This window comes from Oncorhynchus kisutch, linkage group LG6 (genome assembly GCF_002021735.2).
Source record: "Oncorhynchus kisutch isolate 150728-3 linkage group LG6, Okis_V2, whole genome shotgun sequence".
Taxonomy (NCBI): Eukaryota; Metazoa; Chordata; class Actinopteri; order Salmoniformes; family Salmonidae; genus Oncorhynchus; species Oncorhynchus kisutch.
Genome location: NC_034179.2, coordinates 15,389,675 through 15,404,811, shown reverse-complemented (window position 1 = coordinate 15,404,811; position 15,137 = coordinate 15,389,675). Strand labels below are relative to the sequence as shown.

The following is a 15,137-nucleotide window of genomic DNA, read 5'->3' as shown; positions in this document are numbered from 1 at the left end:
ATTAAGAGAGAGAGACTTCTGCAAATGATGAATGTGTGTCACTTTAACACATCAATTATGTAGAGGTTATTTGTATGATGTCAGATTAGTTGAGAAGAGAGATGGAATGAGACACGATTAAGAGGCCTTGAGGTCGAGCTTCACAAACAAATAAATATCCATTGGTATTGATTAACTGAGCTCTCTTCGTGGCAGAGGCAGTTTGGCCCATACCTAATGCGTTCCAAATGGCACCCTATTCCACAGGGTCAAGGGTCAAAATTAGGGACAGTATACAGGTGTAGGATCTCACCTAATTTCAGTTTGTGACAAAACAAGCAATGTGTAGAGAATTATTGTACCATCTAAACCGCTGTTAAATATCTTTTCAATAATAAAAACATATTTTTTTCAGCTGTTTAAGCTAGTGTACACGGAAGTAAAGGACTGAAAAACAAAACTGGACGCATAGAAATTGCACACATAGAACGTATCTAGAATTGCTTTCAATGAGCATGACAGATCTATAACTCACATTTCTATGTGAATTTGGTCAGATCACCCCCCCAAAATTACATATTGCAGCTTTAATTATAATCTGCATAATAATTCACATTTCCCGTTGCTGCAGCATTATTTTACTGCTGTAGCAAACCGGCCCAAATTAAGATCCTACATCTTTAGGGAATATGGTGCCACTTGAGAAGCAGACCTAATCCCCATGGGCAGATGTGAGGGACAAGTCTCATGGCAGAGTTCGAGTCTCAGAGAGACATTATTTGCGCTAGTGTCAAACTTTCAGAACTCTCCGTTTGATCAACCTTTTTCAATCAAAGTTTTTTTTTTTTGAGGGGGGCAGTAGATCAGCTTTAGTATTAGAAATAGATTGTGGTTTCCATCAATGTAATTGTCTGCATAATTTATAATCTGCCATACATCCTTCAGGTACACTCAACCTCTCTCATATATCTCTGAAGACCATCCAGTTTTTCTATTTGCCATATATTTTTAACTGTGCTGTACCAAAAAAGTTCTGAACCTATATACTTTTTACGGACACAGTATATTTTACATTAGTTTTTAGTCCCATCCAGTTTTTCTATTTGCCATATATTTTTCAACGGTACTGTGATGTTTAAAAACATTTCTGAACCTTTCTATTCTCAGTTTCTACAGATTGTAAATTAAAGATTAAACATGTTTGTGTTATATATTATTCTTCACATCAAAATCTGCAGAGCTGGGATGGTTGTATCCCCCATATATAGTATAATAATTTAAATTCAGAAACTCAAAGGTGTTTTGGTGTATCAGTTCATAAACCATGTGTCATGGAATCAGTACATCAAAAATATTTTCACAACTATTTTGCAATCTATATGGCACAGCTGTAAATTTTTTGTTCCTTAAATGAAACTTGTATACTTTTTTTTATCACATTTTTATTTTATTTTTTACCAATTTTGGTCTTTACTGTTCTATACATTATAATAAAATAACCCAAAGTGAGTGGTTGTAATCTGAATAAAGGGAAAAAGGCCATTCTTGAACATGGGGTGAGACATTTTTACTAATCTGCTAGAGAATCCGTTTGGATTTATGTATAACTTTTGTATGACTGATGCCTTTAGTGAGAGTTCTATTGCTTTAATATTTAATCATTTCTGTGCTATTCATTATATAAATAGGCCTGTTTAATCCTGTCTGGATTACAGTCCCAAATAAAAGTGAATGTTTTGCTCATATCTTTAAAAAAGCAATTCACTAGGTGTAGGCAAGGCTGTAAGTAAATAGGTAAACTGGGATATGACTTAATATGGGTGATTTTTCCACAAATATTTCCCTTTCCATGGTAGCAAGATCTTATCTATTTTTTGCTAACTTTCGATTAAAATATATTGCAGTGAGATAGTATTCATATCCGGAAAAAAGAAATGGACTATTTCCACTTCACCGTCAGACCATTTTATTGGTAAACTATGCGGTAATGTAAAAGTTATGTTTTTTTGTGATCCAATACGTAATATTTGATGGCCCTCAAATCCACTTATCATAATTTAGTTTAATCCAGAGGTTAGAAAATGATCTATATTCTCTATGAGGCTGTGGAGGTATTCTAATTGTGGATTTAAAAGGAAACAAATGACCAGGGTACAATGACACCTTTCGCAGTTGCATTCGGAAAGTACTCAGACCCCTACACCTTTGTTATGTTACAGCCTTATTCTAAAACTGATCAATCTACAACAATACCCCATAATTACAAAGCAAAAATACGTTTAGAAATCTTTACTAATTTATTAAAAATAAAACCTGAAATATCACATTTACATTCTCCTCTGCAGATCCTCTCAAACTCTGTCAGATTGGATGTGGAGCGTCGCTGCACAGCTATGTCCAGGTCTCCCCACAGATGTTCGGTCGGGTTCAAGTCCGGGCTCTGGCTGGACCACTCAAGGACATTCAGCGACTGTTGGATTGGCTGTGTGCTTAGGGTCGTTGTCTTGTTGGAAGGTGAACCTTCACCCCGGTCTGAAGTCCTGAGTGCTCTGGAGCAAGTTATCATGAAGGATCTCTCTGTATTTTACTCCGTTCATCTTTCACTCAATCCTGACTAGTCTTCCAGTCCTGGCCGCTGAAAAATATCCCCACAGCATGATGCCGCCACCACCATGCTTCACCGTAGGGATGGTATTGGCCAGGTGATTAGCGGTGCCTGGTTTCCTCCAGATGCTTGGCATTCAGGCCAAAGAGTTCAATCTTGAGAATCTTGTTTCTCATGGTCTAATAGTCCTTTAGGTGCCTATTGGAAAACTCCAAGTGGGCTGTCATGTGCCTTTTACTGAGGAGTGGCTTCCGTCTGGCCACTCTACCATAAAGGCCTGATTGGTAGAGAGCTGCAGAGATGGTGTCCTTCTGGAAGGTTCTCTGATCTCCACAGAGGAACTCTGGAGCCTGAAATGTGGCAAAAGGTCGCAAAGTTCAAGGGGGCTGAATACTTTTGCAAGGCACTGTAAGATTGGGTAGTGAATGCCTTGTGTCTCTGCACAATCTGTCTCATATAATCTCACTATATTTGATGGAGAATAAACTGGAGTACTCATGGGGACAATCTGAAAACAGCATAACTTAATTGTATAGCACATGTTACTGTCGTTTGCTGCAACTTTAAATCAGATTACCAATTATGGCAAAAAAATTCTTATCTAGATACAGGCCGTTTAAATTATTTCAACATGTCATACTCAAATTGCTGTGATCGTAAACACTTGCTCTAAAACACTGCATATACATAACCTACAATCAATTGTGCAAAAAAAGCTGGAGAAAAGAACTGCTATCCAGCTACAGTACATGGCAAGGAATACACCTTGTGCTTAGTTCAGTGAACCATAAACATGTAATAGGTCAACATATAATCATTGACAAACTTAAAGTCATTAACATGTTGAAATGTTCTGACTGATACTTTGACTGTGATATTATGACTGTACTTTCAGAGGAAAACTAATCACATGTTATATTGATTAAACGTCTGGTTCGAACCCTGATTGGCTGACAGCTGTGGTATATCAGACATTATAATCTGGGTTGGTCGAGCCCTGAATGATGTAAGATGGAGCCGGAGAGGATGGCTGCAGTTACAAGGCGACAGGGCCAGACTGATTACCAGGACGTGTGCTCCGAGAATGCACTGACCAACTGGCAAGTGTCTTCAATTATATTTTCAACCTCACCCTGTCTGAGTCTGTAATACCAACATGTTCCAAGCAGACCACCATAGTCTCTGTGCCCAAGAACACTAAGGTAACCTGCCTAAATTAATACCGACCCATAGCACTCCCGTCTGTAGCCATGAAGTTTTTTGAAAGGTTGGTTATGGCTCACATCAACACCATTATCCAGAAACCCTAGACCCACTCCAATTTGCATACCGGACCAAACAGCTCCACAGATGATGCAATCTCTATTGCACTGTACACTGCCCATTCCCACCTGGACAAAAGTAACACCTATGTGAGAATGCTATTCATTGACTACAGCTCAGCGTTCAACACCATAGTGCCCTCAAAGCTCATCACTAAGCTAAGGACCCTGGGACTAAACACCTCCCTCTGCAACTAGATCCTGGACTTCCTGACGGGCCACCCCCAGATGGTAAGGGTAGGTAACAACACATCTGCCACTCTGATCCTTAACACAGGGGCCCCTCAGGGGTGCGTGCTCAGTCCCCTCCTGTACTCCCTGTTCACTCATGACTACACGGCCAGGCATGACTCCCACACATAACAGTTTACATAACAGTGGTAGGCCTGAACATCAACAACGACGAGACAGCATATAGGGAGGAGGCCAGAGACCTGACCATGTGGTGCTAGGACAACAACCTCTCCCTCAATGTGATCAAGACTAAGGAGATGATTGTGTACTACAGGAAAAGGAGGACCGAGCACGCCCCCATTCTCATCGACGTGGCTGTAGTGGAGCTGTAGTGGCTGTAGTGGAGCTGTAGAGCTGTAGTGGTTCCTTGGTGTCCACATCACCAACGAACTCACATGGTCCAAGCACACCAAGACAGCCGTGAAGAAGGTACCTCAAAACCTATTCCCCTTAGGAGACTGAAAAGATTTGTCATTGGTCCTCAGATCCTCAAAAGGTTCTTCAGTTGCACCATCGAGAGTATCCTGACTAGAGGTCGACCGATTATGATTTTTCAACGCCGATACCGATACCGATTATTGGAGGACTAAAAAAGCTGGTGCCGATTAAAATCGCCCATTTTTATTTATTTATTTGCAATAATGACAATTACAATACTGAATGAACATTTTATTTTAACTTAATATAATACATCAATCAAATCAATTTAGACTCAAATAAATAATGAAACATGCTCAATTTGGTTTAAATAAAGCAAAAACCAAGTTTTGCAGAAGAAAGTAAAAGTGCAATATGTGCCATGTAAAAAAGCTAACGTTTAAGTTCCTTGCTCAGAACATGAGAACATTTGAAAGCTGGTGGTTCCTTTTAAAATGAGTCTGCAATATACCCAGTTAAGACGTTTTAGGTTGAGGTTATTATAAGACTATTTCTCTCTATACCATTTGTATTTCATATAACTTTGACTATTGGATGTTCTTATAGGCACTTCAGTATTGCCAGTGTAACGTATAGTTTCCGTCCCTCTCCTCGCCCCTACCTGGGCTTGAACCAGGAACACATTGACAACAGCCACCCTCGAAGCGTTGTTACCCATCGCTCCACAAAAGCCGCAGCCCTTGCAGAGCAACGACTCCAAGACTCAGAGTGAGTGACGTTTGAAACGCTATTAGTGTGCAACACGCTAACTAGCTAGCCATTTCACATCGGTTACACCAGCCTAATATCGGGAGTTGATAGGCTTGAAGTCATAAACAGCACAATGTTCGAAGCATTGCGAAGAGCTGCTGGCAAACGCACGAAAGTGCTGTTTGAATGAATGCTTATGAGCCTGCTGCTGCCTACCACCGCTCAGTCAGACTGCTCTATCAAATATCAAATCAGACTTAATTATAACATAATAGCACACAGAAATACGAGCCTCAGGTCATTAATATGGTCAAATCTGGAAACTATAATTTAGAAAATAAATGGTTTATTCTTTCAGTGAAATACGGAACCGTTCCGTATTTTATCTAACGGGTGGCATTCATAAGTTTAAATATTCCTGTTACATTGCACAACCTTCAATGTTATATCATAATTACGTAAAATTCAGGCAAATTAGTTCGCAATGAGCCAGGCGGCCCAAACTGTTTCATATATCCTGACTCTGCGTGATATGAACGCAAGAGAAGTGACACAATTTCCCTAGTTTAATATTGCCTGCTAACATGAATTTCTTTTAACTAAATATGCAGGTTTAAAAATGTATACTTCTGTGTATTGATTTTAAGAAAGGCAAGGCATTGATGTTTATGGTTAGGTACATTCGTGCAACGATTGTGCTTTTTTCGCAAATGCGCTTTTGTTAAATCATCCCCCTTTTGGCGAAGTTGGCTGTCTTTGTAAGGAAGAAATAGTCTTCACAGTGCTTTTATGCTAATGCACTTGTTAAATCACTCATTTGGCAAAGTAGGCTATGATTCAATGATAAATTAACAGGCATCGATTATATGCAACGTAGGACAAGCTAGATAAACTAGTAATATCATCAACCATGTGTAGTTAACTAGTGATTATGTTAAGATTGATTGTTTTTTATAAGATACGTTTAATGCTAGCTAGCACCTTACCTTGGCTCCTTGCTGCAGTCGCATAATAGGTAGTCAGCCTGCCGTGGAGGCAGTCTCCTCGTGGAGTGCAATATAATCAGCTATGATCAGTGTCCAAAAATGCCGATTACCGATTGTTATGAAAACTTGAAATCGGCCCTAATTAATCTGCCATTCCGATTAGTCGGTCGACCTCCAATGGTTGCATCACTGCCTGATATGGCAACTGCTCGGCCTCCGACCGCAAGGCACTACAGAGGGTAGTGCGTACGGCCCAGTACATCACTGGGGCCAAGCTTCCTGCCATCCAGGACCTCTTTACCATGTCAGAGGAAGGCCCTAAAAAAGACACTTGCCAGCTGGTCAAACTAGCCACCCTAGTCTGTTCTCTCTGCTACCGCATGGCAAGTGGTACCAGAGCGCCAAGTCTAGGTCCAAGAGGCTTCTAAACAGCTTCTACCCCGAATCCATAAGACTACTGAACATCTAATCAAATAGCTACCCAGACTACTTGGGTTAACTGCCTGTTCAGAGACAGAACGACAGATGTTGTACCTTGTCAGCGCGGGGATTTGAACTTGAAACCTTTCGGTTACTAGTCCAATGCTCTAACCACTAGGCTACCCTGCCGCCTCATGTATTTGCATCCAATAAATATTACAGTTGACAGTTAAGAATTGGAGTGAAATATGAGCCAATGGTTCACAATATAAACAGGCATTTTGATTAATGTAAACTACAGAGGGAATGGAATGGTTTTGGATACCGGAAATACATCTTGGCAATCCATTTATTTCATTCATTTCCACATACAGGCAGCAAAGTTGCTGAAAACAGCTTGTGTCTGTCTGTCTGCTCCTTGGAGGGTGAACAGCCTATGTTTTTCAATGTGAGCACTGCAGCCATATTGATTGCACAGGCTTGGCTCATGAAAAGCCTTGGACCAAAGCTTTGTTGTGACTGTGTGTACATACAGTATGGCTGTGCATGTACATATACTGTATTTGCGTGTTTGGATAGATGTATGGGCAATAATGGTGTATGTGGAAGAATGGTATTGTGGTTTTCCTCAACAATAGGTGTATAGGTTATGTGTGGAGAATTCAATATTTATCCATTTTCACAACAAAGCTATATGTATTTGTTTGTGTGCGTACTTGTTGTTTACGTATGCGTGTGAGTTTGTGAGCATGCACATGCATACATGTTTGAATGTAACTGACAGAGCAGATACAGGGGGGTGGCATTTGCATAGTGCTATGGCAGTTCTCCATGTTCTCTATAGAGGGTTCCTGCCAGAGCTTGTATAGTCACAGCTTTAAAGTACAGTGTGCCCCTATAGCAACGTAAATCTGTTCTTTCCCCAATCCTCAGAGAAGCAGAGGAAGAATGGCCTGCCACCCCTCCCTCCCTCACACAGCCATTACAAGACCCTGCCACCCTCCCTCACTCTCCCTCACACAGCCGTGATAAGGCCCTCTTACAAATGGAACTCACTGATTACCTCAAAGAGGAAGACCAGGATTGCGTCCCAAATAGCACCCTATTCTCTATATACTATATTGTACTACTTGGTCTAAATAAGTGCACTACATTTTTTATTTTTATTTTTTATTTCACCTTTATTTAACCAGGTAGGCTAGTTGAGAACAAGTTCTCATTTGCAACTGCGACCTGGCCAAGATAAAGCATAGCAGTGTGAGCATACAACAAAGAGTTACACATGGAGTAAACAATTAACAAGTCAATAACACAGTAGAAAACGAAGGGGGGGTCTATATACAATGTGTGCAAAAGGCATGAGGAGGTAGGCAAATAATTACAATTTTGCAGATTAACACTGGAGTGATAAAAGATCAGATGGTCATGTACAGGTAGAGATATTGGTGTGCAGAAGAGCAGAAAAGTAAATAAATAGAAACAGTACGGGGATGAGGTAGGTGAAAAGGGTGGGCTATTTACCAATAGACTATGTACAGCTGCAGCGATCGGTTAGCTGCTCAGATAGCTGATGTTTGAAGTTGGTGAGGGAGATAAAAGTCTCCAACTTCAGCGATTTTTGCAATTCGTTCCAGTCACAGGCAGCAGAGTACTGGAACGAAAGGCGGCCAAATGAGGTGTTGGCTTTAGGGATGATCAGTGAGATACACCTGCTGGAGCGCGTGCTACGGATGGGTGTTGCCATCGTGACCAGTGAGCTGAGATAAGGCGGAGCTTTACCTAGCATAGACTTGTAGATGACCTGGAGCCAGTGGGTCTGGCGACGAATATGTAGCGAGGGCCAGCCGACTATAGCATACAAGTCGCAGTGGTGGGTAGTATAAGGTGCTTTAGTGACAAAACGGATGGCACTGTGATAGACTGCATCCAGTTTGCTGAGTAGAGTGTTGGAAGCCATTTTGTAGATGACATCGCCGAAGTCGAGGATCGGTAGGATAGTCAGTTTTACTAGGGTAAGCTTGGCGGCTTGAGTGAAGGAGGCTTTGTTGCGGAATAGAAAGCCGACTCTTGATTTGATTTTCGATTGGAGATGTTTGATATGAGTCTGGAAGGAGAGTTTGCAGTCTAGCCAGACACCTAGGTACTTATAGACGTCCACATATTCTAGGTCGGAACCATCCAGGGTGGTGATGCTAGTCGGGCATGCGGGTGCAGGCAGCGACCGGTTGAAAAGCATGCATTTGGTTTTACTAGCGTTTAAGAGCAGTTGGAGGCCACGGAAGGAGTGTTGTATGGCATTGAAGCTTGTTTGGAGGTTAGATAGCACAGTGTCCAAAGACGGGAATAGGGTGCCATCTAGGATGCACCAAGGAGAATAGCGTTTAATTTAAGGCTAGCCATCACAGTAACACAAACTGCACAGAGAAAGCTTCTTGACAGGGGAATGACAAGAGTTACAAGGCAATAGTAAACTGCAGAGAGGTCAATCCCCCCAGATAACCATCTCTGTCTACTCTACATTGTTATGGTCATATTGTGACATCCATCAACGTTGAAGGTACGAGAGGTACAGTATGCTGGTTACTGTTGCTTTCCAGGCACTTTTACTATCCTGTATAGAGGACTCAATGTCAATGCTGTCCTGTATTGGGACTGTTTCTTATCAGGATTTGACTTGATTCTTGAGTAAATGGCTGCTTAATTATAGCTTCAGGTCTAATACACAGTCAGAGAGGTACTGACCTAAATTATGCAGATAATTCAACCTTGCATTATAACTGAGGAAGAGTCACACTAATTCAATAGACACAACATTACATTCATGTGAGAGAGAAGAGAAAGACTGAGTGAAAGAGACAGACAGAGCTTACATTGGTAAATTACAGCATGAAACAAATTGGAAAGAGAGGGGGAGGGGGAGAGGGGGAAGGAGAGAGGGGGGAAGAGGGGGAAGGAGAGAGAGGATAGATGTAAAAAATAAGAAAAAAACGGATAAATAATACACGCTATTTAGCAGACACTTTTATCCAAAGTGACTTACAATCATGCATGCATACATTTTATGTATGGGCCTTCTTGGGAATTGAACCCACTATCCTTATGTTGCAAGGGCCATGCTCTACCAACTGAGCTACAGATTATAAATAACAAGGTAACCAACTGAAATCCATTTTACCTCATTTCAACCAGCATATGTGCACCTAAAAAAAAACTCTGGACAACCTTCACTCCACACACAAAGCTCTCTGTTGCCCTTTATTTGGCAAATCTGACCATAACTCTATTTTCCTGATTCCTTCTTCCAAGCAAAAACTCAAACAGGAAGTACCAGTGACACAATCAATTTGGAAGTGGTCAGATGACGCGGATGCTAAGCTACATGACTGTTTCGTTACCACAGACTGGAATACTGTATGTTCCAAGATTAATCCAATGGCATTGAGGAGTTTAACACATCAGTCAAAGTTCATTAATAAGTGCATCGATGACGTCTTCCCCACAGTGACGCTACGTACATATCCAACCAGAATCCATGGATTACGGGCAACATCTGCACTGAGTTAAAAGCTAGAGCTGCTGCTTTCAAGGAGCGGGACACCAATCCGGACATTTATAAGAAATCCCGCTATGCCCTCCAACAAACCATCAAACATGAAAAGCATCAACACAGGACTAAAATCGAATCCTACTACACTGGCTCTGATGCTTGCCGGATGTGGCAGGGCTTGCAAACTATCATGGATTACAAAGGGAAACCCAGCTGAAAGCCTACCAGACAACTTAAAGCCTACCAGACAACTTAAATACCTTCTACGCTCGCTTCGAGACAAGCAACACTGAACTATGCGTGACAGCACCAGCTGTTCCGGACAACAGTATGATCACACTCTCCATTGCAGATGTGAGTAAAACCTTTAAACAGCTTAACATTCATAAGACCGCAGAGCCAGACAGGTTACCAGGACGCGTACTCAAAACATGCGTTGACCAGCTGGCAAGTGTCTTCAATGACATTTTCAATCTTTCCCTGACCCAGTCTGTAATACCTACAAGTTTCAAGCATGAAACCATGAAATGCTTCAAACGGCTGGTCATATCTGAGATCAACACCATGATCCCAGAAACCCTGCACCCACTCCAATTCGCATACTGCCCCAACAGGTCCACAGATGAAGCAATCTCAATCGCACTCCACACTGCCCTTTCCCACCTGGACAAAAGGAACACCTAGGTGAGAATGATGTTCATTGACTACAGCTCAGCGTTCAAAACCATAGTGCTCTCCATGCTCATCATTAAGCTAAGGACCCTGGAACAATTCGCTCTGCAACTGGATCCTGGACTTCTTGACGGGCTGCCCCCAGGTGTTGAGGTTATGCAACAACACATCCACCATGCTGACCCACAACATGGGAGCACCTCAGGGGTGTGTGCTCTGTCCCCTCCTGTACTCCCTGTTCACCCACGACTGTGTGGCCCGCACAAATCCAACACCATCATTAAGTTTGCAGATGACACGACGGTGGTAGGCCTAATCTCCAATGACGATGAGACAGCTTATAAGGAAGAGGTCAAAGATCTGGCAGTGTAGTGCCGGTACAACATCCTCTCCCTCAATATCGGCCAGACAAAGGAGCTGATCTGGACTACAGGAAATGGAGAGCGAACACGCCCCTATTCACATCGACAGTGCTGTAGTGGAGTGGGTCGAGAGTTTCAAATTCCTCGGTGTCCACATCACTAAGGTCCTATCATGGTCCAGTCATACCAACACAGTCGTGAAGAGGTACGCATCTTCCCCCTCAGGAGAAAGAAAAGATTTTGCGTGGGCCCTAAGATCCTAAAAATTTTCTACAGCTGCACCATTGAGAGCATCTTGACTGGCTGCATCACCACTTGGTATAGCAACTGCTCTGCATCCAACCGGAAGGTGCTACAGAGGGCAGTACCTCACTGAGGCCGAACTCCCTGCCTTCCAGGACCTCTATACCAGGCATTGTCAGAGGAAGGGGTTAAAATTTGTCAAAGACTCCAGCCATCCAAGTAATAGACTGTTCTTTCTGCTACCGCAGGGCAAGTGGTACCAGAGTGCCATAAGACTGCTGAACAGTTCATCAAAAGGCTACTATTTACATTGACGCCCTTTATTATTACATTTTTCATGCAGTATGTACACTCACTAGACTTCACCCACACACTCACACATACTATTCTGACACTCCAACACACATACATTAAATATGATCACTCACACAACACATGCATATTGACGCCACACACTCACACTCTTCACACACGCTGATGCTACTTTGTAAATTAATTATCCTGATTGCCTAGTTACTTTTACCACTACAGTACCTACATGTACATACTTTATTACCTCAATGACCTCAACTACCTGGTACCCCGGCACATTGACTCTGTACTGGTACCCCTGCACATTGACTCTGTACTGGTACCCCTGCACATTGACTCTGTACTGGTACCCCGGCACATTGACTCTGTACTGGTACCCCGGCACATTGACTCTGTACTGGTACCCCGGCACATTGACTCTGTACTGGTACCCCGGCACATTGACTCTGTACTGGTACCCCTGCACATTGACTCTGTACTGGTACCCCGGCACATTGACTCTGTACTGGTACCCCTGCACATTGACTCTGTACTGGTACCCCGGCACATTGACTCTGTACTGGTACCCCTGCACATTGACTCTGTACTGGTACCCCGGCACATTGACTCTGTACTGGTACCCCTGCACATTGACTCTGTACTGGTACCCCGGCACATTGACTCTGTACTGGTACCCCGGCACATTGACTCTGTACTGGTACCCCGGCACATTGACTCTGTACTGGTACCCCGGCACATTGACTCTGTACTGGTACCCCTGCACATTGACTCTGTACTGGTACCCCGGCACATTGACTCTGTACTGGTACCCCTGCACATTGACTCTGTACTGGTACCCCGGCACATTGACTCTGTACTGGTACCCCGGCACATTGACTCTGTACTGGTACCCCGGCACATTGACTCTGTACTGGTACCCTGCACATTGACTCTGTACTGGTACCCCGGCACATTGACTCTGTACTGGTACCCCTGCACATTGACTCTGTACTGGTACCCCGGCACATTGACTCTGTACTGGTACCCCGGCAACATTGACTCTGTACTGGTACCCCTGCACATTGACTCTGTACTGGTACCCCGGCACATTGACTCTGTACTGGTACCCCTGCACATTGACTCTGTACTGGTACCCCGGCACATTGACTCTGTACTGGTACCCCGGCACATTGACTCTGTACTGGTACCCCGGCACATTGACTCTGTACTGGTACCCCGGCACATGACTCTGTACTGGTACCCCTGCACATTGACTCTGTACTGGTACCCCGGCACATTGACTCTGTACTGGTACCCCTGCACATTGACTCTGTACTGGTACCCCGGCACATTGACTCTGTACTGGTACCCCGGCACATTGACTCTGTACTGGTACCCCGGCACATTGACTCTGTACTGGTACCCCGGCACATTGACTCTGTACTGGTACCCCTGCACATTGACTCTGTACTGGTACCCCGGCACATTGACTCTGTACTGGTACCCCTGCACATTGACTCTGTACTGGTACCCCGGCACATTGACTCTGTACTGGTACCCCGGCACATTGACTCTGTACTGGTACCCCGGCACATTGACTCTGTACTGGTACCCCCTGCACATTGACTCTGTACTGGTACCCCGGCACATTGACTCTGTACTGGTACCCCTGCACATTGACTCTGTACTGGTACCCCGGCACATTGACTCTGTACTGGTACCCCGGCACATTGACTCTGTACTGGTACCCCGGCACATTGACTCTGTACTGGTACCCCGGCACATTGACTCTGTACTGGTACCCCTGCACATTGACTCTGTACTGGTACCCCGGCACATTGACTCTGTACTGGTACCCCGGCACATTGACTCTGTACTGGTACCCCGGCACATTGACTCTGTACTGGTACCCCGGCACATTGACTCTGTACTGGTACCCCGGCACATTGACTCTGTACTGGTACCCCGGCACATTGACTCTGTACTGGTACCCCGGCACATTGACTCTGTACTGGTACCCCGGCACATTGACTCTGTACTGGTACCCCGGCACATTGACTCTGTACTGGTACCCCTTGTATATAGCCTCATTATTGTTTTTATTGTGTTAACATTTCCTTTTTATTTGTCAAATATTTGTCTTACTATTTAACTCTGCACTGTTGGGAAGGGGCTTGTAAGTTAGCATTTCACAGTAAAGTCTACACCTGTTGTATTCGGCGCATGTGACCAACAACATTTGATTTTGATTTGAAGAGGGAAAGAGAAATAAAGAGGCAGACGGAAGGAGAGAAAGGGTGATGTAAAATACGGAGAGAGGGAGAGCGTCCCGACAAACGCTTTGATTGAGGCAGAGCCACAGTTCTTTTGTCAGCGCCAGTCCATATCAAGATAAACAGAATGACATAATCTCTCGTCCATCATAACAATGGATGGTTTTCATTTTCTCCCTCTGAGCATTCCTTTAAAAATGACAGCACTAACGATGGTTTACTGTCGGCTAGTTGACTATCAGCATCATTCAATCACATTGTGTAGAAGAGAACAACTATTGCAGGGAAAACTGGAGCTGCTGTTGAGTAAATTCAGTGTATTGGAGAGTTCTAGCCAGAGCCATGCATGTGGCATGGCTCTAAGGTAGACAGAAATGGCAGTGCCTAGACTCTAGGCCCTAGAGAGAAAACCTAACCTGCCTAGCGAATTGCCTATAAGCGTTATGATTGGAATTTCTATACATGTAGAAACCCCAGTTCTTGCCATCAATGGAAAAACCTGGTTAAATATATAAATGTTAAATAAAAAATGGATTTAAACTCTCATAAACTGAGTTTTTGAAATATGCAGAAGATGATCAGACAAGGAGACCGGTCTATCCAGGTTCATCACTACTTCAACCAAAAACTAAATGTTTAAACCCGGCCACTCAAATAGTTTGTGTACTCACAAGTTACAACCCTCTTCAGTATGACCTTACTCATCATGTAGTGTAAAATGTTGTACTGTAGCCTATGGCCATTTGGATTGATTAAGTGCAGCAGACAATTTTGATCCCTTCAACTAGTTTGATAAACTATGATTGTTTTTTGCCTTTTATTCTGTTTTGGCACAGGTCCAGTCTGTCACCTGCTGTTTTAATTTCCTCTTCTTATTATGTTGACAATCACGTTATTCCAGTGACAAATTGTGGGGTTTTCATTTTATTCAACTAATAATGAATAGCAGAGCATCCCACAGTAAAGACCCTTTATTGGGTTTTGGATTGGATAACCTAAGTAACCAACTACAGTAAACAGCAAACTGCAGATTGCAGCAATAAGGTATCCTTAAATCATTCAGTAGTTGCAGAAT

General features: G+C 43.2%; 1 protein-coding gene across 2 annotated transcripts in view; it reads right to left on the bottom strand.

The window, feature by feature from the left end:
- Positions 1-15,137, bottom strand: part of cntnap3 (contactin associated protein family member 3) — a 216,530-nt gene that overhangs the window by 119,927 nt on the left and 81,466 nt on the right. The window lies entirely within an intron of this gene.